At 41.5% G+C, this 23606-nt stretch overlaps 1 long non-coding RNA gene across 1 annotated transcript in view; it reads right to left on the reverse strand.

The window, feature by feature from the left end:
* The window catches only part of LOC117048239, a 98267-nt gene that overhangs the window by 74388 nt on the left and 273 nt on the right, over window positions 1-23606 (reverse strand). The window contains exons 2-3 of the long non-coding RNA XR_004426819.1: window positions 23236-23332; window positions 14601-14674 (exon numbers count right to left, since the gene is read on the reverse strand). This is a non-coding gene — a long non-coding RNA (uncharacterized LOC117048239). The remainder of the gene's footprint in view (window positions 1-14600; window positions 14675-23235; window positions 23333-23606) is intronic.

The raw sequence follows: 23606 nt of genomic DNA on the forward strand, positions 1-23606 counted from the left end.
CCCCCAAACCAAATGACTGAAAAGTCATGGCCCCAAATAAGGATGTGCACTGAACACTAGATTCAGGAAAAGCCTTGATTTGGCCATTCAGAAAGTGGCCTCACTTCAGGAAAATGAAAGTTTAATGTCTCCTCGTTCACTATTATGGTTCCTTTACTTTTTGGCAGAATTTGGTTAAATTTGCAGGCACAGAACCCCTTCTGAGTGTATAATGCCTGCCAAATTTCAGGAGGATAGTTACAGAGCTTTTCTTGAAAGACATGGATTCAGAAATAGTGCATTTTTCTACCAGCACAAGCATTTTTGCTTGCCAAACAGAACAATCCCTATCTCCTCCACTGAACACTGTTCTAAGGATTCTTGTGACCCTCCAGAATAGACTTGGAGGAACTGAAGGGCCACACAGAGGGAGGAGAGGGGAGAAAGCCTCACTGTGCTAGTGGGAACTGGCTTCCACTCGTGCACCAGGTTAGTTGAGTCTGGGACACTGTGTTGCTCCTTGCGCCCCACCCACCTCCACTCTTATCTGTGGGCACAACTGGTGAACTAAAAGGGCATCAATTAAATCTTTCTAAGATGAAATTTACACCTTGCCAAAACTGTCTATAGCAACTCTTAATATTGGAACTGGTGAATATTTTATGCAGCCCCAAAATTCATGTAGATTTTGTACTCTATGGCATATGTATTCCCCCATGGGGGGGGGGACAACAACACCCACACATTATAGTTGAATTGGTTTTTTGTTTCATGAAACCTGAATAGCTTTTTATAAAGCACCACCGGGGATTGAGGGGAACATAATCATTGTTATCCACAGCCAGTGCAAAGTGAGAAACAAGTGGAAGTTAATAAAAGTTCATGAAACAAAAAGCACTAAATCTAAGTTGCTTGTTTATTAACAAAACCATAACATCAAAACTGTTCGAAGAGCCTGTGGGGAGATTTGGAAATGAAGGGGAGCCTGCTGAGAAAGCGTCAGCCCCATAAGATCAGAAACAGCTGTATTCTAAATGAAATTGAGCTGAAGACGTCTACCCTCTGGTAACCTCACAAATAACAAATTGCAATTGTCTAACCATATAATTTCAAGAAGAAGGCAGGCATCAACCAAATCCTTCCCATTAAGAATGACAGTCTTGTGCTTTGGATAGTCCTCCAGAAGGTGAACTACAGTATGTGTGTTAAAGATGTATCGTGACTTGCAGGGATGATGTTGGAATACTGGGGTACCTTAACTGCATTTACCTTGAAAGGAATTACTTCACCTGCCCACTGAACTTCAACTCATGAGATCCCACTGAACAGCTCACAGCCACTCTGAAGCAAAACAGTGTGAAGTATGAAATGAATAAAGTCCTAATAATTGCATGCTGCTTTTGCAAGAGCTTATGGTAGGGGCCTACGAATGAGGTTGCATGCTGAGACATATCAGTCCCCAGGAGACTGTGAGCAGATGTATTCTTAATGAGTCTGAGCTGATAAATTGACACTGCAGAGGGAATTGAGACAGACAGAAAGTAAATTCCCAGGAAAACTTATGTGGGTGGCACGTCCAAGAGAAGCTTCTCTGCTAGTTTCAAATGTTCTATATATTGGGGAAATGGCCAAGCAGTGACTTCGGACCATTTCATCAACTTTAGATTTAATCTGTTCTCAGAGCCTTTGCTTCTGGCCTTGACATCCTACCTGTCAAAGTCAGTCCACTAGCCAGCATAATCATCATGTCAGCCAAAAATGCCCTTCCATGCTAAGTGGTACAGGCTGTATCAGCAGGGGGAAATGGGAAGAAATGCCATGTGGGACATGGAGAGCTAAAGTTAGTTGTAATAAAGCTGTAATCCTATATCCATTTATATACATGGGTTAACACAACAGAAGGGTTATTTTCTGAGTAAATACTGACTCTAGCTACAATTGCCCTGCATGTCCCATTGAAACCAATGGAACTCGTTTGTCAGTACCAACAAGTTCTGTTGCAGTCACCAGAAGTAAGCCATAACTTTACCTTCCCAATCCAGCTAAAGTTAATTACTTATGGGCAATTTTACCTTATCTTCAGGCAAGTTATTTTGTAAGGAACCTCTTACAAGAGCCCATATTAAGCATCCGTTAATTTCAACAAAACAGTTAAATGAGCTTACATCTCCCTCACTGAAATCAATATGCCTTAAGGGTGCTTAACTTTGGCCAAATGGAGCCTCCATCAGGATGTACACCTAAATTTAAGCACATGCCCAATACTGGATGAGGTCTTCATTGAATTTTCATTCTTTTGTATCTCCAAATTATTCTCATATTTCCTGCAGGTATGTTCACCTTTACCTGCTTCAGAATCCTTTCAAATGTGTAAGAAAACAAGAAGATGAGCACAAATCAAAGCATTTCTCTTCTGATCACTGCCGTCCTTGGTTCCTTTGTAGCCACCAGAAAAATGTAAATTAGTGCATTAAAGTTATGTTTATGAATCAGAACTTACAGCTTCAAGGTGCTTTTTTACCATGCAGGCAGTTTCCCTAGTTCATAGGTACTCTGTTGCTGTCTGTTTGCAATTTGTTAAGAGGTAGCACAGGTGTTTCTGGATTCAGGCCTAATGCCATACGCAGCCACACTGGTACGGGGAGAGTCCAAAAGAGTCTATGAGAGCATGTCCATTAGCACACCCCTAGAGAGGAGAAAATGCATCACCTATTTTCTAGCCCAGGGATCGGCAATTTTTTGTGGCTTGGGCTGGTTCATGGTCCCGCAGACACCATGGTGGGCAAGAGTGTGCACGCGCTATTTCCAGTGCTCCTTCTGGCGCGGAGGAGGCGTGTGTAGCTTCCCATTGGCTGCAGGAAGCCAGCCAGCATCGCGGAAGGCAGTACCTACTCTGCTCCATGCCGGTTTAGCACGGCGCACGGGAGCCAACCGAGCAGGCAGCAGGGGTCCAAGGGCCAGTTAAACAACCCCCATGGGCCACTTGTGACCCATGGGCCTTAGGTTGCCGGCCCCTGTTCTAGCCAACTTCTTTCTGCTACCACTTGTCACCCCAACACCTCACGTTCTCTTCCTCTAACCACAGTCCTTGAAAACACTCATCCAATGGCCTCCTTGCATCTTATCTGGAGCTGTTTTTAACTCTAGCTGTCAGCTAGGCCCCCCCAAAACTGGTTCTTACTAGTTTTGTGCTCAGGCAGCACCCTTACATATGTAAAATTGCTCAAACTGATAATGGGTTTTGATGAATTTCTACCTCATCAGACAAAAAAAAAACTTAGCTTTTGTGGGGGCAAAGAATATAATTCATATAATTCAAGTTATGGTCATTCAAATGATACCAAAGAGCTTCATATCTAATGAGCAGTGAGATTCATCTGATAATGGTGCATGCATTGCCTGTTTGGTCATGTTGTGGGTATTTTCTTTGTCTATAAACAAATGAAGGTTTTGTTAACTGGCATATTTCTTCAACTTCCCATTTGGCTTCCTTGAATATCTGAGATAAGTACAGGGCTGTGGAGTGCTGCTTTAGAATGCATCCATTATTTTTTAAAGGATTGCAATCTATTCCAGAATATCAGACCCACAAGGGACATTATGGGCCTTATTCCAGATTGCCACAACTCTAGTGAATCCATCAGATTCTCGCAGCAGTCCTTATTTTGGAGGTTTAGAGTAGGGATGGTGGTGAAATTTGGTTCAGTTTATATTTTGATGTACACTTTCTGAAACAATTCATGACGCCCTTCAAAAATTCGCATTTCTCTGAATTTTGTAAGGCAGTTCTTCAACCCAAACTGTGTACAGAAATGCATATACAGGGGGAATGTTTGCATGAAACTGCATATAGTACTGAAAGTGACATGTGAAAATGTATTTGCAGAAATGCTTCTATTAGGACAAATGCACACTAAAATACTGATATATTTTCATGAGGACTTTTTTTTTAACAAAATCACAAACTGATGCAGAAATATGGTGAAGTCAACACTGGGGAAAAGACAAAAGGAGAGAAACCAAGATTTACAGATTCGTTCATTGCTAGTTTAAATGTTCAGATCAATATTATCTGCAGCACCTCAAGTTATTTTCAAATAAGCAGTTAGTGCAGATACACTGATTCTCTCCCCCACAGTCTTATAAATTGTTATCTAATGCTTTCACTGTCTATTCTTAACTTAGTGATGGATCAGCTTAATTCCTTTCCATGTTAAGTTTTGTGTGCATTCAGTCAGTCTATTATGTTCCAGATTTTGAGGATTTTTCAAAATAATGCACTTTAATTGTATACATTTAGTACAACCATTGTTTACCCAAAATACATGTTTTTTATTTGCTTTTCAATGCATTTTCCCTTAAATTATGTACTTTGAATCCATATTTTCAATGAAGTAAGCATTTTTGTTTGCATTTTGAACAAATCAGAGAAGTGTGCAATCTGATCAAAAAGCTGCATTCAATCCACAGATATGTCCGGGACTGGAAAATTTAGTTGGTTTGTATCAAAATCCAGACCAAACCAATTTCTCCTCCATTCCCAATCCCAGGTAGCAAGAATCCCCACCCCCGTAGTTCCAGAACTTTTACTGACATTGCCTTCTGAACTTGTGGAACAGAGGGGGGGGGAGAGAAAGAGAGAGACAGAAAGATGCTTTTTTTGTCTTTATTAGACAACTGGGTTTCCTGAGACAGCGTAATGGCAGAAGCTCTTTGTAATACTGGTGTAGACTAGAAACCCTACTATCATCACAATAGGCATAAAATGATAGTTTGCAGTATCTACGGATCATTATACCTTTTTAAATGCCGCAGGGCTGAAGTCATTCATGATGCCTGCATCACCTTTTCAAGGCATGTTGCTTTTTTCATTTTTGCTTTATATATTTTCAGAGACTGACACATACTGTGAGAGAACCAGAAGGTGTACATACTTTACAGCTTCACAAAAGAATACAAAATTGCCTTCCACTCACACCGTAGACGAATTCGAGGACAGGTGCCTTCTGAAATTTTAACTAGACTTACGCAATATCAGGAGGGAAAGTTTCATCCCCTAGGATATCATGGTAGGCACCTTTCTGCCCTCTTGTGATTTGTCTTTTCGCTAGGGCCAGGATGATTACCGTATTTTTTGCTCCATAAGACGCACTTTTTTCCTCCTAAAAAGTAAGGGGAAATGCCTGTGCGTCTTTTGGAGCGAATGGTGGTTCCTGGAGCTGAATTGCCCAGGGGCCAAAAGAGGGTCATGCTTTTTATTTTACAAAGAGAAAAGGGAGTGTTGAAAGGACCCCGCTCAGCAGCTGATCAGCAAGAGATCGGGAGAGAGATAAGAGTCCCGGCTCCCTTTCAGCCCCGCCCTCCTTTGTTGAATGTGCTGCAGAGGGAGGTTGTTTGTTTCCCCAAGGCATGTGACTGGCTGATTAGATTATCTGTCTGGAAACAGTAGAAAAGGCTCCCTTTCCTTAAGATTTTTCAGAAATGTGAGTTAAACCTCATAAAAATGGGGCTTTTCCTCTTTGCTTTTCCCCCTTTGCAAAAGGAGCTTTGCTCTTCCCCCTTTGCAAAAAAAGCTGCAAAACCTTTAGCTGACCCTCGGGGAAAAACCCAGAGCTTTTCCCTTTGCAAAAAAAGCTGCAAAACTTTTAGCTGATCCTAAAAAAAGCCTTTTGCCTTTGCAAAAACAGCTGCAAAACTTTTAGCTGATCCTCAAAAAGCCAGGGCTTTTCCCTTTGCAAAAAAGCTGCAAAACTTTTAGCTGATCCTCAAAAAAAACACACACACACAAAAGGGCTTTTAGAGGAGGAAAACCAGAAAAATATTTTTTTTTCCCTTGTTTCCTCCTCTAAAAATGAGGTGCGCCCTATGGTCCGGTGCGTTCTATGGAGCGAAAAATACGGTAATTAAACAGCTTTGAACCCTGCATTCCTGAAGGAGCATCTCCACCTCCATCATTCAGCCCAGACACTGAGGGCCAGCACTAAGGGCCTTCTGGTGGTTCTCTCACTGCAAGAAGTGAGGCAGAGGGCCTTCTTAGTAGTCGCGCCCACTCTGCGGAACACCCTCCCACCAGATGTCAAGGAAATAAACAGCCATCTGACTTTTAGAAGATATCTGAAGGCAGCGTTGTATAGGGAAGTTTTTAATGTTTGATGTCTTACTGTGTTTTAATCTTTGCAAACCACCCAGGGTGGCTTGGGCAACCCAGTCTGATGGGTGACATATAAATAATTTAGTATTATTATTATTATTATCGTCATCATCATCATCATTATATTATGATGTGCTGGTCCAAGCTGGGTATGTATAGGCCTGTATAGGTCTGCCTCTGATTTTTTCCTCTAGCATGTAGTAGCACTGGCATCAAGGTCCACAATTTCTAGGAAAGATACAAGGGAATAAATCCTCAGCTTTATTCCAGCACTAGGACCCGATTCCCCCCTTTAGTGCCTACAGTGGCTGGGATGGGAAGAACAGCAAAGCACGGGTGACGACTTAATCTGAGCCTCGGTGCCTTTCGTTTTCAGGCACTGTTGGAACCCTCAGAATTCCTTCCCCACTATTACCGATTGGCCTGCTTATTGAAAAGACATGGCTATTTCCCACCCGCTTCATCGCAGTAATGATCCCAGGGCAGGGTATAATAAAACACAATGGGAATGACAATATCAGCCACAAATCAAAACAGAAAAACAGAACAACAAGAAACCAGCAGAAGCAATAACAGCAATACCACAACCAGGTCAACCGTTGATATCCTCTAAAGGTCTGGTCAAATAAATGGATCTTCAGAGGACCCAGTTCAATGAGAGCTGAAAATTCAAGGAATGGGTCTAGAGTTTCCCTGGGGTAGGAAGCCCCCCCCATCCATCCCTAGCTATAGCCCTTTGTGCCAGCAACAAGTGGTGCCAAGAGGTCATTGGGGGGCAATGTATTTGGCAAGCAGGACATATCTGTGTGACTCTGCACCATTAACATCACATAAAATGCTATTTTAACTGCTGCAGCACAAGCCTGTTCTTGCACTGCTGCGGCTGACACAGCCATTATGAGATTGGCCTGTTCCAGTTAAAGCTCCCTGTGTCTTGCACAAATGACCCCTGGGCATTTAACGCTGCAAAGTAAAGGTCACCCATTTGTATCCTTGGAGGGAAGTGGCTCCCCATAACATAAATGGCCTGTGATCCTCCCTCTTGTAATACACTTCCCTTGGTTGATTGTACTCACACAAGTCAATATATTTTAGGATTTCTGCTCCTTTCTCTATAAAAAAAAAAAACAACATTTCACAGACGGAGGGCCGGAGTTGAGATGCAAGGAAATCTGAGCATCTTCGTGGAAGACACAAAGCCATAGCTGCTTCCTATGAAATCTAATTTAAACCATTAATGTGGGTCCATAAAGCAAAGTCACATCGTCGGATCCGAGTTATTTATGGCATTGGGATCTTACTGATTATGGCAATAAATAATACAGCGTGTATCACTGGGAAATAATGTAAAGTCAGTTAATCCACAGGAGAAGTGGAAGGCATTGGAACAATTCACCTATTATTCTGGCGCAGCAATTTCATAACAGCAGCCTCCACACAATTGCGCTCTTCCAGGTAGCAGGCAATTTGGCCTCTCTCTCTCTCTCTCTCCCCCCCCCCCCGCTTCCCTGGCTGCCTACATCTTTTTTTCTTACAGCCCTAAGCAGCTTCTACTCATTTGTTAATATTGGGGCGAGCAGGGGGAGAGATCCCATTCAGCTGCTGATTGTGCGCATGGGCCCTGCCAGTTTGGCTCATTCAAAGTGGCAGGATTACAGCTCCTTTCAATATTCCCACCATGGCGCCAGCAAGATTTCAGCTTAATCCTAGGAGGCATGAGGTCAGCCTCTTCAGCCATTTCCATGTTAACAGCAGTTTGCTTTGGCTTTAACACTGGCAAGCTGCCGCACCCTCTCCGTCTGAACCCCGTTGAACCACTTTCATCATGGCTCTGCTTGGAAAAGCACAACTGGTACTTTTGCTCTCTGTTCCTCTTTTATATCCCTACAAAGCGACAAAACCAGAATTGATGGCGGTGGGGAGCACGCTTAACTGATCCAGTTGGCTCATAGAATCATTGCAGCAGGAGCTCCTATGGCCATTCTCTTGAAAAACAAAGATGAAACCTTTCTTAAGTATGCTATTTAAGGTTTCATGTTTGTTCACAGGCAATGCACCAGAGATGGCATTTAAATATTGTGATTTTGTCCTAGAGGCTAACAGTTTTTCTTCCCTTTCACAGTTCAGCGCTTAGGACATTTCAGTCCATGCCAGAACTGTGATAGGATAATACATGCTCAGCCTTCCCAAATCTGGTGCCCTCCAAATCTTGTTGAGATCCAACTCCCATCAGTCCCAGCCAGCTTGACCAATGGTCAGGGATGATGGGAGCTGTAGTCTAAGACATCTGGAGGGTGCCAAGTTCGGAAAGGCTGCCCTGCACATCGCCTGGGGAGCATGGAGAAGAAAATAAACAAAAGCACAATTTGTCAGGTTTCCACTGTGATGAGATAGTAAACAACATGGGTTCAATTATCCCTGGAACAGATCACATGATCTGAACTGTGTTGAGGCAAATCAATTCCTTGTAGGGCATCTCTGAACTAGGAGAGGGGCCACAGCATCTGCCTTGCATGCAGAAGGTCCCAGGCCCAACCCCAATATCTCCAGTTAGGACTAGGAGAGACTTTTGCCTCAAACCCTGGAGAACACTGGCCAGTCAGTGTGTATGGCACAGAGCTTTTTGCATTATAGAAAGGATTGGGGCACTGACTGCAGATCCAAGAAAGTTTTGTTTACATGATCTGATATGCGAAGTTGGACACACCATTGGATTTGTTTTTTTGTTTTGTTTTTTTGCATGGGCCTGGAAATAGATTGAGAAGGTCTAATTGTCATGCTATAATCTTTAGCTCTTGCATTGTCCTTGGCAGCATAGAATCAGTGAGGCTGCTCCAAGCTTTGTCATCAAAATGCCCCCCAAATGGGGATGGATTCATCTAATGGGGCATAAGCGCTACGTTGAATTCCTGGTATCCAGGCTTTGGTTTTTAATAAACAAACAAACAAACAAACAAATAAATAAATAAATAAATAAATAAATAAAACACAGGTATATCGATTCTGAATTCTGATCTAAAAATTATGTTACTAGATTCTGAAATCCACCTTATAAATTACTCATGTGCTGACTACAGAAGCTCTCCAGGGTTCTCTCCCAGCACTTCCTGGCAATGTTGGGGACTGAAACTGGGATCCTTTGCATGCAAAGCAGATGCTGTATCCCTGGGCAACAACACTTCACCAGGCAACAACAAGAAAGGGAAGATGGAGCAGCAAAGCTAGGACATCCCAGAGCTCATCCATGGGCTTCCAACAGTGGCAACCCCACATGCCACAGATCTTCCTCTGATTATTTTTTGGAGAACTTGTAGGAGATGAAGGGATAGAGGATCATATATCAGAGAGACTTGTTTGTTTTTTCCTTCCTTCCTTAGCACTGAAACAGCGTTTTAGCTATTACAACCAGAGTAGGGCAGGAAACCATAGCTTGCCCAGAGCTGTCCCAGTGTGCTTCAGCTGAACAGCAAAATGAATGGAGGGTTCTCACATCCAAACCCAGCGCTCCAGTTACTCTGCTACGCTGGGCTTTAAAGAGAACATTGTAGCAGTGGCAGCTCTGATGATATCTTACTTCTTCGTGCCCAGTATTTATAAGCTGACACCCAACTGCGCTGCTGATGAATGCTGAACATGGGCTGACTCTTATGCAAGGATGAGTCACCTTCCCCATAGCAAGATTCTACCACCTACTTTGCAGACATGGCTACAATCTGCTCTGCACTCCGTCTTGCTGGAGTCAAAGCTTGTGGAAAGCAGCCATGCTTATTGACTGAAGCCTCTTAACATGTGTGGCAAAGGTAAGAGGGGTTTCTTCAACTCGGCTGCTGGGGTTTTACTTCCATGTTTCCATGGATGCTGTTCTAATGGGAGACTTCCTTCGGGGTACATTCTTTACGTACAAGATACATTGCTTCTTTTCCTTTCTCTCTTATGCCCTGAGGATCTTCTACTGCAAGAGCTTTGTGTTAAGGCTTTGCATTGAGGCATCATGAAAACAAGTCACAGAATGACAGAAATCAAACCAAAATTCTCATTTGTTTTAAGTAATCACAGGGACTACAAGGACCGGCCTTTCTCTTTTTGGTGGCCCCCTTTTTTAATAGAATAGGACTAATGAACTAACATGGCATTTATTTATTATTGTGCCTCCGTTTCTGATTTCATGCTTCCACTGTGATTTCACCTCCCCCCCTCCCCCAGTATAGTGTGTGTTGAGGCAGTTGTGGTGTTGCTTCATATAGGTAATTTTAATTTCTTTTCATCTGCTTTATGAAACATGACAGCAAATGTAACTAAGGAAGCAAGGAAGCAAATAAATGAATAAATGAAATGATGGACAAAGTGAGCAAAAATAAAACCCACAATATAGGCACCGGGGTTTTGCTAAAGCTGGGCAAGGGATCTGTGCATGCCTAGCTCTCTTTTCTTGTTCTTTAGAGCACCTGGCAGACAGTTGCTAGGATGGAAGTAATTAGTATTAAATTATCACCACTGCCATTTTCACCTGTTCCACTTACAAATCCCTGGAACTTCAGTCTTGTTCAATTAGGCTCTCACACTGCCATCTCCCACAAACACCTTTCTTTCTCTGGAATTGATCCCTAACCCAGAAATGATTTTATTAATTTAAACACAAACACACACATTGGTTACGGTGCCAATCCTTAACTAGAGGCGGAAGACACTATGCAGCTGAGGACCAAGCTACATATTAAGTGTCCCTTTGCGTCATCTAGTATACAGATTTTCTATTTTATAAAAATACAAATCACATCAGCTGAGGGGTGAATGTCAGTTAATGGGATCATAAGAGCTACAAAGAAGAGCAGTTAACTTTTTTCTCCTTACCTGCAGTCCTAGGGGAAATTCCTTTTCTGAAGCTGGTGCTTTTCTTAATTTGGAAGGAAATTACCCATTGGCACCAGTGGGGGATTCCCACTCCCCCCCCCCATGCAAATACTAGCTTAAAAAACTGAACCCATGCCCATTAGATGAAATGATGCCTTTAAGATAATGTATAGTTGAATCCAGCTCTTCTCCATCCACTTGCCATTAATCCCCTCCCAACTCTTGCTACTAAAGAAAATGGGTATTTTCTATGTGCATGTGTAGAAAGAGAGGATAACTTCTCAGTCCTATGCATATCACCTCAGAAGTATGTCTTATTGAGTTCTATGAGATAACATGCACAGTATTTGGCCAACTGTGCCATAAGGCTGCGATGGCTAAAATGATGCTTTCAGCTCCTTGGAATGAAAGAAAATAGTGTCTTTGGCTGGGTAAAGTAGTTCTGCCATAGAAAGGCCAAAAAGTAAAAGGAAGAAAAATCCTCTACTCTCAGTTCAATGGAAATGCACTGTGCTTTTAAGTTAACCATCTCACAAGAGGCAAATGATGCTCCATGGCTGTGCAGGTTGAGCATGTGTATCTGCTGCTCTGAAGCACCACAGGAGAGCCTGCGCTTACAGAATGTGACATGTCAAAGCAATCTGTGCGGCAAATTTATGCAAACGTTCAACATGTGACCTTTATCTAAAAAGCTCAGGCTTTAACCAGCATGTTCTCTCATGTATTATTTTAATGCAGCGCAGTAAAAATTCCAGGTGTTTTGTTATTTTTGCCTCAAAATTCTCTTCCTCTCTCCTTCCCTGAAAACTTCTTCTCTGGTTATTCTGATGAATCAGAACGTCTCTGGGCTTGAAAAACAAAGAAGCTGGGAATTCTTTAAGGCTATTTCATGCTCCAGGAGGTAGGGGAAACTAAAGCTATGCTCACTACTCAAAACTAAACCCCACTGAAGTCAATGGAGCTTACTCCATTGTGTGTAAGTGTGTACAGAACTGAAAGTTTGATGCCACTCTGAACAGTCAAAGATGAGGATGCGGTACATGAATTGCAGTGGAAAGCATCAGAATGCTTGTGAGCCCATGCATACAACTAAGAGGAACACATGACCAGTCACATGCTGAATCAAAATGAGACTGAATGCCCTTCCAAGTCTGGTGGTAGGGTTTGGTTGTCTGCAGATGCAGAACATGCTGTGGGATTTGCATAGGTGCTCAACAAAATCTATTGCAATTCCAGATGAATCAGGCCAAGTGAGCTACACAGTCCCCGAGTGCTGTTTACAAATCCAGGCTCCAGGTATCTTGTGAGCTATGAGGCTGCCAGGCTCGGAGCAAAACTAAATAAATGTTCCAGCCAATTTTGACAATGAAAGTTATGGAGTTGTCCATTTTGATTCAATAATGCAAGTATATTTGGATTGCAAATCTGAAAAGCCATTATTAGCTGCAGCCCTACCTCCTATGACTACCAGTGTCAATATCTGCTGTAGAAAGCCTTTCATGTCCCCCCAAATGGACATTAAAGTTCTTGTGTTCTGGTGGTTTCAAGAGTGCTAAGAATTCACCACTGTCTACAAACCCAGCTTAAGAAACGCTCTTTAGAGGCTTTGCCTTGTTTCCTGAAGATTCACTGAGCCAGTTCTCAAACAGACCAAGGCAAGTGAGGCAAGTCCGTTCTCTTGCCATGACCTGCCCAGGTCTCTGCGTATTTGTTTAGGTTTTTAGTACTGTAAGGCAGATAAGGTCAATGAGCCTGACAGTTTGTTCAAGCTTTGTTTTTGTCTTTTCTACCACCCTAAATGTCATCTGCATCTCCCTCTCCCTCTCCCCCCCCCCCAGTGTGTGTGTGTGTGTGTGTGTGTGTGTTAAAAGGCAAACAAACTGTATTGCAAACCTTTATGCTCTAGTTCCTAGAATGATGAATGTTTCATCATTCATTATTTTTTTCATAGATATATTAAACACTCAAACATTCCAAGCTTTCCCAGAACCTGGGTAAGAACTGTATTTTTGGGTCAAGCTGCTGTAGATGAAACAACAGCTTGACCCAGGTGGTACTTTTTGTTCCACCATTTACTATCCATTTACTATCCATTGTCCTTTAACATCATTCACCAAGCTCCCCCCCCCCCCATATCTCCTTGCCCTACACAACTGTGTATAAATTTTGATTTTTGCAGCACAGTTGACCTACAAAGATGAAAACAGCATGAGTCTGGAACATGAATTTGGCTTTATCTTTCTAGTTTCATTTCATTATGTTTTACCAATACTGTTTTTTATGTTCATTCCCTTTGTGAAGGGATTCAATGGGACGCAGCCTTTGAGCTTTGTATGTAAGATCAATAGAGATCCACAGCAACAGAGCCATACACAACCAAATTGCATGAGGGAAGATGGATTCAATCCCACCTCCCTGCCACACCTCCCGCACTGACAAAATTCAATTGTGGGGGGCGGACATAAAGGCAGGAGCCAATATTTAACTACGGTATTATCCCACTTCTGGTGCAGAGAGGTGATGTAAACTCTTGGATAGGATTGCCCCATATACACATTTCTGCAAGCAATTTCTCCTACTATAATCATGCAATCTTCTATGTTATTATCACCAATACACACATTTTTATACATGTGCCCTCTAAACTTTAGAGGTGTCTTTGTGGGGACTGCCACCAAAATGGGGAGACTGAAGGCCCCCTTTATGAATAATCCTTTGGATATAACTGTTAAAGCATCAACATTTGGACAGAATTCTGGTGCTGCATCAGGGAGTTTTGCACTGCATCTTGGGTACAATGCAGCTTGCAGTGGTCACAGAGCAATCACGCCTATAGAAGCAATAAGGCTAAATTTGCTACACTGACCCTTTAAGAGGTGCAAAAATAAACTGAGTTTCTCCTATTCAGCTCTTTTCCTCATATCTTACCAGGATTATTGTTTTGCATGTGAAGAGGCTGAGGAAAGAGATGGAATAGATAGAGCAGGAGATGCCAAGAGGTCTCACCACCTTTCGGCAGTGTTGAACTGTGTTGCACTCTCCAGGGTATGAGCTGGCAACTGAAATAAGGCCCAGTATTAACAACTGAAAGAGGAGCATCTTCTCTAACTAATCAACACATTCCTTTGTTTAAGAATGCCGTGAATAACTGCACATTGCTGTTACAAGCCCAGGAATAGACTTTGAATGCTCTTAACAAATGTCTGATATACAAATTATTCAGTTAATTGCACCATTTAATTGATATAGTTGAGCAATCCTTGCAGCCTTAGCTAAATTGAACTCATTTTCTCTGGTGTATAATGAATGCATATCATATTGGAAAACAAGGAGAAGATTAATATGCCATTGGAGAGGAAGAAAAAGCTGTGGAATGTTTGGTCATGTCCATTATTGCTATATTTGCCAATGAACATTTCTGAATGTGAAGCAGGTACATTATATGAGGTGAGGACAGTTCTATTAAAGAGTGTTGTTCAAAGCATTCCAATAATTTTTGTGTAGGTTTTCCTTTCTACAGGGTGTTGCACTCTTCCTGAAATGAATGGCTTGGGTTTGCATGGCACGAGTAGGAAACAGTCCAATGCCCAAATCTAAAAACAAACCACTACAACCTGACCTTTTGTAGACCAGAAGACCCAGAAGAGCTGCGTGAAGCAGAGGGTGGGTGAAGAGAGCAAAGCTTGCTGCAGGCTGAAAGAAATGAACCAGCAAATAAAACCTCAGAGACCAATTGTGGAAGAAATAAGCTTGGAATGAAATGAATATAACAATTTGAAAGGCAGTGCTGCTGAGACCAGGTCAACTGATTTATATGAAACGCAAACAAATCCAAACTTTCATAGGAAAAGACTCTGGTATTGACTGGGAGTTTCAAAGAGGTCTAAACAGATGCCTTACTTTACCATTCCTTTCGGAGTTGAGTTTCCATTTATTTCCTTTTTGTTGTTGTTGTTGGTGGTGGTGGTGGTGTTTATTTGTTTGCAACAGCTAAAGTATATTAGAGAATCATGACTTGACCAGTACCTACAGACCGGAAATATTGGGGCCATCTGAGATTGCTGTGGTCATTTCAAATGTTTATGCAAAGAGACTGGCCCACAGCTTGCTTATATTTATTTTTAATTTGGAATTAATCCTCATAAGTTACATGGAAAACTTAATATGCTCATTGAATTTCTTAGATCTCAGAATACCACCATCTGGAAATGGATGATTTCAACTGACATTATCATCTGGCATGTTTGACAAAGAGTTCTTGCATCTTGAAATAATTTTCGATTGCAATCGTATTCACACTTACTAGGCAGCAAGTCTCATCAAACACAGTGGGACTTCTAAGAAGATAAATATACATAGGACTGCACCGATTATTGCTGTTTGGGGCATCAAGGTCAGTGTCAATGGTAGTTCAAGACAGGGCTAATAAGCGGAAGTAACAATATAAAAAGGAAATGGTCAAAGCTGTAGCAATTCATGTCTTCATAATACTTCTTTACAGAAAGAGCATTTAGTATGCTGCTTATTTCTTCCCACATATAACATTCACAATGCTGGCATAAACAGTGAATTGATCTGAGAAGTTGATCCAGTCTCTTAGAATGCATACTCAAGATCACTATGGCACCTTTTCTTGAAGATTTTACTCAGTTCATATTAGCAGGAGGGGCCACTGGAAATAGCAGCTACCTCTTCACAGAGAGATAGAGATTCCACCTTCAAGATGTTTGAAGATCACCTGGGAATCTTTGCCAGTTCCAGTTACTTTCTCACTTGTCTACCTCAAATGCAGACCCATATTGGCCCACAACTACCTTCATGGCATGGTTGGTGACAGTCTGACAAGGCATTACCCCTTCCTTCTGCATGATTTCCCCACCCGCCCATCACCACTCCCTTCAACATCTTACCACTTGGTTTCCAGTGAATCTGATACACTGTCAATTCTACCATTGCCCCTGTTGAAATTAAAGCTACAGAAAACCTTGTCAGTTTCAAAAGGCATGGTTTATGTGCACCAGCACTGATTAAAAATATATATCTGCTTTGAAGGAAAGGAAAAGAGCATACTGCTGGCAAAATTGATAAGTTCTCCCCTCCCACCCACATGCACACACACCAGGAGATGTCAATAAAGAGAGGGAAGCATTTCATGTTTACCTTGCCTTTTTCTTAACAGAGAGCAGGGAGGTGTAGGAAATGGCTATGACAAAGAGTCCATCATCAAAATGGGTATGACTCAAGGAATGCTAATCTGGGCCTAGGTCACTGTGACCATTGTGACACTTTCCTCCAGAAATGAGAAGTAAAATGTCTAGAGAAGACATTCCCAATGGGTCACCCAAATGGTGGACTAAAAATGCAGGTGGCATTTGTTCACAGGTGACCCAAAACATGCAGGAAGGATAAAATAAGATTCTAATTATTCCTTTCTGTATCACCATCAACAATTTTAGAAAGCTGATATAAGCACATTTAAACTTGTGCAGCAGCACGAGAGTGAGGCTCAAAAGCACTGTAAATGGTACATGTAAAATTGATCATCACACATCTTCCATGATTGCTCTCAATAAGAGATGAATATTGCCAACTGAGGCAGAATCCTGCGGTCTACCTCCTAGCGGAGCCTGGTTACCCACAGAAGCTTCTGCACTATTTTCCTATTGTCTTTCGAGAACAATTTGAGGTGCTGTTTTTGACCTATAAAGTATATAATGTAGCTCTTCAGCTTTTAACAATTCTTTTTCAAACAGAGCTTATTGAAGACTTCACCCCAGGGAACACTATTAATCAATCAGTAAGGCTAGATTACATAAAGAGCTTTCTTTTTAAAAAAGAAAAAAAAGACTATCCCTGACTAATACTGGCATTTATTTCTAAATCACTGTGCTCCAATCCAGAGAGGGGCATAGGAAAGGTGCACAATGGGACTTTTTTCTTTTCTTTTTTCCCCTGAAGTCAATCTTCCCTTCTGCACCTATCCTACATTGCAAAATGCTTTTTTAGAAAAGCTGAGAAATGCTTAAAGTGGGTTGTGAAACTTGCCATATAGAAAAATGGTACTTTCTGGAGTAGGTCCACCAACTCAAAGATGAATAAGTGCACATTTTTTCCCCTTTTACATGCACTCAGGTAGTTCTCTACCCTTTCTCCCATTTCACAGACAACCATTTACCCTAACAACCACATGATGAGATGGTCGTCTATAATTTCTGCCTACATGTTAAAGGAAACCTTAGAATTTCCTGGCATCCCCCGATTTCTGGTCAGTTCTACGTGGTATAACAGGATTCTCCACACCATCACGAGGTCAGATGTACAGATGACCAGTATTTCATAGATTAAACTGTCCAGCATTGTCATTTATCACTTAGTGAATTGTCCACTGTACTGAAGCTAAAAAATATGTAGTCTCGTGCTTCCCATTTCCCCAGAGCAATTAGATGCCTGTGGAGAGATGTAAATTATTGACTTCTCTTTTTTACATCCATTGTAATTACCCAATATATTTTGTGATTCTACAACATAGGAAGACAGCTTGTACCAAATTAAACCCTAGGTTCATCTAATTCAGTATTGCCTATAATGACTATCAACCACACTCCATGGTTTCAAACAGGAGTCTTTCCCAGTCTCACTTGGAGAAGCCAAAGATTGAACTTGGGACTTTTTACATGTAGAACATGTGATCTACCGCCGAGCTACAGAGCTACTTTTTCCTTTCCAGATGAAAACATTGCAGTATTGGCAACATCATGTTGTTCTAGCCAACTGTTTCTCACTAAAGGGATACCCTGTGGATCAGGAAGTCATTGTGTCCCTAGCATGCTCAGACCTACTGTGGAAACTTTGAGCTGTAATACTTGGATTAGCACCAGTCCATGACTTAAATGCATGCTATTATAGCTGGGCAACCAACTGCAAAGGAAGGCTTGGTTTCTACAGAACTATTTCATCTCCAGGTTAGATGACTGCAATGAATGGTATGTTAGATTGCAACTAGACTGCTAACTGGGGCTGTGTAATGGAAACATATGGCACTCCTCCACGGCTTCCAATACATTTCCTGGTACAACTCAAAGTGCTACTCCTGAAAAACCATGCATATGGCTTGGTTCCAGAGCACCTGAAGGGTTGCCTGCTTCTACATCCAGCCAAAACCATCTAAACAAACCTAATCCGAACACAGAAACCAACAAAACAAAGAGAAGCGAAAGTTGTGGGGAAACAAAGTAATCACAAGTTCAGGTTTCTAGAACAGCTCCACATTTTTTTTCAAAATTTCAAGCGGCACCTGTGCTAGAAGCACTCTGAGGTGCATCCACAGGTTTCCCTTTTCTGGTGGAAGGAATGGGACCTTTGGATGCAACTCTACAATGATGCTGCAAGAATTTTTTTAAAAAAACTTTGAAGACTGTATATGACAAAAAATGAAGCATTTTCCCCATACAAGTCCCAGGCAGTAACTGTAATCAACAAAGGCAAGCCAGCTGTTGTCCAATATCAATGAATACAGATTATAAAATATTAGCATCATTGTGGTTAAAAGGTGGTTGGACTCGGTGGTCCTCGGGGGTCCCTTCCAATTCCACAATTCTACGATTCTGTTATTCCATAATACTGTACCTGGACATACACATATAGATCAGGGCAAATTTCTTCCAGCTAGAAAACGAAGACTGTAATCTTGTACCCACTTATCTGGAAGTAAGCCTCACAGAGCTAAGTAAGATGTTAACCAATAGGACTTACCTCTGAGCAGACATGAATAAGACCGCACGGTGAGTTACTATTTTAGGAGAGTAATAGATATTGGGGGGGGGGGTATTTCAGTTTTGCATGAACACTGAATCGCAAGGAGATTTGGGGCAAGTAAAAAGTGACAAAATATGTGTGTTGTGGGAGGGGGGATTGTTGGTTTGGTTCTTATTTTTATGTGTTTTAATATTGTATTTTTATCTTGTGAACCACCCTGAGATCGAAGGATGAAGCAAAGTATAAAAATGTAAATAAATAAATAAATAAATAAATAAATAAATAAATAAATAAATAATTTTTTAGAAATTATGCGCAGCATGGAAAAAAGGAGGCTTAGAGCTAAGGTTTTTCTTTGTGTTTCCAGTTTTCATACTGGTTGCCCATTCAAAAGTGCAATGTCTTACACAAGAGGTTGCACAAACAGAGGGACTTCCTAGATTTCTCCACTTTAATCCAAAGCAGCTTTTCAATGGGTCGAAAAGCACCTTTGGATACAACCCAATGTTTTGTTTTTATTTTTTGTCAGCTGCTTTATTTTGCAAGTTGTACATGTGGGTTGATACAACTGTACCTTTCCTTTTCCTTTTAGAAAAAAAAATGTGGTTTTTTTGTCATTAGCCCTCCATGCTGCGTGAGGAAAACTGAAGGGAGGGTTTAAAAAGCATTTGTGATGTGGCACAGCAGACTGCCATTCAAAGGGAAAATCCCACTGGGCATGCACATGCCTGAAGGAGCTCTTTGTATCCCAGCCACTGCCTGGATGAAGGAACGTCCAGAGACATGTTCAGAACATTTCTTTCAGCGCCCAAAGCCATTTCACAGGTAATAGCCCTAGTTAACACTGGTGCAGGAATCCACATATCCAACCTTAATCAACGAGCTGAGTGGCTGCAACAATTAAATAATGCATGCACAGCTTTCCCCATCCTGGTTGCCTTTGGACATTGCTGTACTGTCTATTCAATATCTGTAGTTTCTGGAAACAATTGAAGTCGTTTTTGTTTCGACAAACTTTTCCAGCTAGATGAAAAGGTCTCTCTGCCTTGGGTGTTTGTTTTGTGTTGCTTTTAAACCCGTATTCCATTGTTTCTTATACAGTTCTAAACATTATTTCATCTGTTTTTCAGGATATGTTTGTAAATCATCTTGGGCATATATGTGGAAGGAGATTTACAAAATTAATAGCAATAATAATAATAATAATAATAATAATAATAATAATAATAATAATACTGTAATAATATAATCCCTAATGGGTAGCACTGGGGGGGGGGGGCCTGAAATTCAGCAACATCCAGATGGCACCAGGTTGAGGAAAGCTGACCTAGGGCCTTGGTTGGAGGATAAATAAATTAGATATTCTGCTACAGTGTTACAGTGTCTCCAAGATGCTTTTTCTTATGGAAGGGCATCATAAATTAAACAGCTTGGCACAGGGGGGAAATTCTAGACCAAGCAACACTCCAGAGCGTGCCTAATTTTTCTCTTGTACAAAAACATATAGCAAACAATAGATAGAAAAGAGGAGTTGCAAGAGATAACACTCTGCCAGAAAATTGTTTCTTTGAACATTACAAGTGTGCATCTTTGACAAATTGTTCCTCCCTCGGCCCGTGCGCCCAAACAGGGGCAGTGCTGATTATGTTATTTCCAAGGCTTTTGTTTAGCCAAACCTATTTTCTAAACAAGCTTCTGCAGAAGATGATGCCTGTGTTTTGAAATGCTTACTGGTATATTGTTTTCCTTGCAAAGATGCAGAGTCCTTGATATGACGCCTTTTTTTCCAAATGCATGCGAATGCAGAAGTTATCAACAAAGAACTTTAATGAAAGGGAAAAGAAAAGCTCTACCTGAGCGTGAGCCAAGTCCCATTCTCCACTGTCTCTTTGTAACCTTATAGCGTAGGCATACAGTTGTTTGCCAGGTTCCCCCCATTCTACACAATACCTCTATTCATTACTCCCCAGTACGCCTCTTCATTATGAAATACTTTAAGCCCTACAGGGGCCACAGGCAGCTAGGGAAGTCTAATTCTGCAAGATTACTTGTCCATAACTTTGAATATTTAATTATACACAAAACAAGCAAGGAAAGTGTTAATATCCTGCCTGCTTTTCTACTCTAAGAATGTAGGATTTCAAGGCAGAGGAAGCCCAGATTTTATGGGGGGGGGGGGTCCTTCATGATAGCTAGTTTTTACTACTGTACAGCGCATGGATAAACAAGATGGAATTCTTCCAATAGCCTTTTCCTTGAAGCTTTAGCGTCATGCAGAAGGCTTCATAATTTCAGATCTAAGCTTCCCATGCTGTTGCTGTAGTGGATTCCAACCCATGGTTTCACAATTGCCCGGGTCAACAATGCCATGCTGTTTCTTGTATCTTTTTTTTCTATTGCTGTGCATCATTGGTGCTTGTCAGCCACCATTTTGAGAATTCTACTGTGTCTGGTGCATGCAAAGAGTAAGTTTCGAAATGGCCAGCTACCAAATTTAAGCCAATGGCAAGCAGAGGCACACCACAACAGAAAAAATTAGTTTAGAGGACAGTAGTTGCAGTAAAGAGGAAGGAAGGAAGGGACAGTGTGAAAGCAGCATTCTTTTCTTTGTTTGTCCGAATGCTGAACAACAAACAAAGATATCAGGCACCCAAATAAAAATACTAAAATAAGTTGTTACCCAACTTATTTCTGCTCTTGTCCACCTTTGTTTTCACTATCTAGCCTAGCTAGGTCTCTAGCTTACTTAAAAATAATGTGTTTTAGCTTGGTTCTCTATCTGCCCACAAACGCTGGTTGGTGTGTGTGTTTTTTTCAGAAGCAACAGTTCATTAAAAAAAGAGGAAAACACTTGCTGGCCTTGGATCAGTAGAAGCTACGAATCCCCAAAAGTCAACCCTACAAAAGAACTGACAGTTCATTACAGGGCTGTATGTCATCAATGAAACTGCAGGGAAGATCATTCATCTTGTGCCACCATAGCAACTGCAAATGTGTGTGTATGTGAGAGAGAGAGGGAGGGAAGGGGTTAGAGAGGAGAGGCAAGGGTGTGCTTAATGTCTGTTAACTTGGTTTCCATGACAAAGACACAACTTGTATAGGAAACCCATACTATGCCCATTCTTATCAATGGCCTAAAGCAGCAAATATTGTAGAACAGTCAGGTTATCTGCACTGTATCATAGCAAAAAACAGGCACAGTCGTTTCACAAACATTCAGAAAGCTTAAAGGAGGGGTGTAGACATTTGCACATGCCCCTATACAAACGTAGTGCAAGGATGCTTCCATGAAGCCTAAAGACACGACAAAAATCACAGATGGGAGAAGAAAGCATAAGAGCAAACACCACCTTCTTTCCTTTTCCTGCTTCATAAATCATCCTGTTTATGTAATGTGGCCAATAAAGCAAGACACAGTTAAGAAAACATTCTTTCTTTTTTTATTCCTATGAAATGGTAAAATGATTGATGTTATGTATGGAAGAGTGTATAAGGAAGACACAGTGTTGGGGGATGATTTACTGATGCCCACTGAAACGTGGGGTTTGGGCACTGTAAAATGTCAGGCATTCAAAGATATAAATGATTGAAATAATGGGGAAATGCCCTTAAAAAGAGAGGACTTGTATGTAGTAGGCGAGGCGGGGGCTGGGAAGGGCATAGCAACAGTGTGTCTCCAGTACAATCCCATACTGCACACTGGGGGGAAATAGCAGTGATTTAAGAGTAGCTATTTAGCTCCAAATATCTAAAGACAGAACAGAGCTCTTCACCTTCAACAGGCAAACGCTTATCTCCCTGCCTTGGCATTTGTAAGACAATGTATTAGGGCAATGCTAGAATAATAATTACTGAGTGACTGTAAGCAAGTCATGTTGTGGCTCTGTTGTCTCTCCTGCCTCTACCTTCCCTTTCACAAGATAAAAGAGCTGGATATGTACTGTATGGTGAATATGTGCAGCACAAAAATGACTTAATTGAATTTGGATTTATGGATTCCCCACCATGCATAAGTTTCCTGAAAGGTATCTCATGTAATATGGCAGAAATCATTGGGGCTGTGATGATGACAGCTGTGCCAGCAACCATTTATGGGAGTTTATGTAGGTCTGAGCGTCGAAACATAAATGCCAATGGTTCTGCTTTGCTAAAGTAGAGGAAGGTTGGAGAAAAAGGAAAAAAATACATCCCCTTCACATGTTCTCTGGGAAGATTATACATTTGACAAATTTGAAAGCCCATATAGATCATTTGGGCAAACATAATCCTTTGCAATCAATGGTGCCACCGGGAACCTAGACCTGAGAACTGACCTGAGATCAATGGATGAAGGGCAATATCCACATTTAATAAATAAATACATAATAAAATTAGAATTGAACTGGTGGGACACCTTGGTCACGTAAGTAGTGCCTAGGAGGTCCTTGTCTTCTTCACTTGAAAAAAGAATAACAGACACTTAAGCAGTGGAGATGCACCTGGGGCCTAAAGCGTCTTACCTTGATTCAGAAGGGGTCTCAGCTGCCGCAGTTGCTGCTTCGCTGCGAGAAAAGTTGTGTGGTACCCTCATCTGTTCTGGTTCTCTATCCTCCTCCTCTGCAAAGAAACAGTGGACAATGAAACATTGCAGTGCATTACCTTGTACATTACTCAAAAGTAAACCCCACTTTACGTCCATGGGAATTGCTCCCTGTTAAGTGTTTCTTCCTGCAGAGGCCTAGGGCAATTGGCTCCAGAATCTGTGGCAAAAATGATGAGCCTAGCATCAGTTTCCAGCTAGGAATTATGGGACGAGTAGTCCCTGGTAGAGAGAAAAAAAAAGATACTCTGTTGGGATCCTGGAAATACTCACTGTAGCCTCCACTACTGG

The sequence above is a fragment of the Lacerta agilis genome, chromosome 6 (assembly GCF_009819535.1).
Source record: "Lacerta agilis isolate rLacAgi1 chromosome 6, rLacAgi1.pri, whole genome shotgun sequence".
In the NCBI taxonomy this organism is placed as follows: Eukaryota; Metazoa; Chordata; class Lepidosauria; order Squamata; family Lacertidae; genus Lacerta; species Lacerta agilis.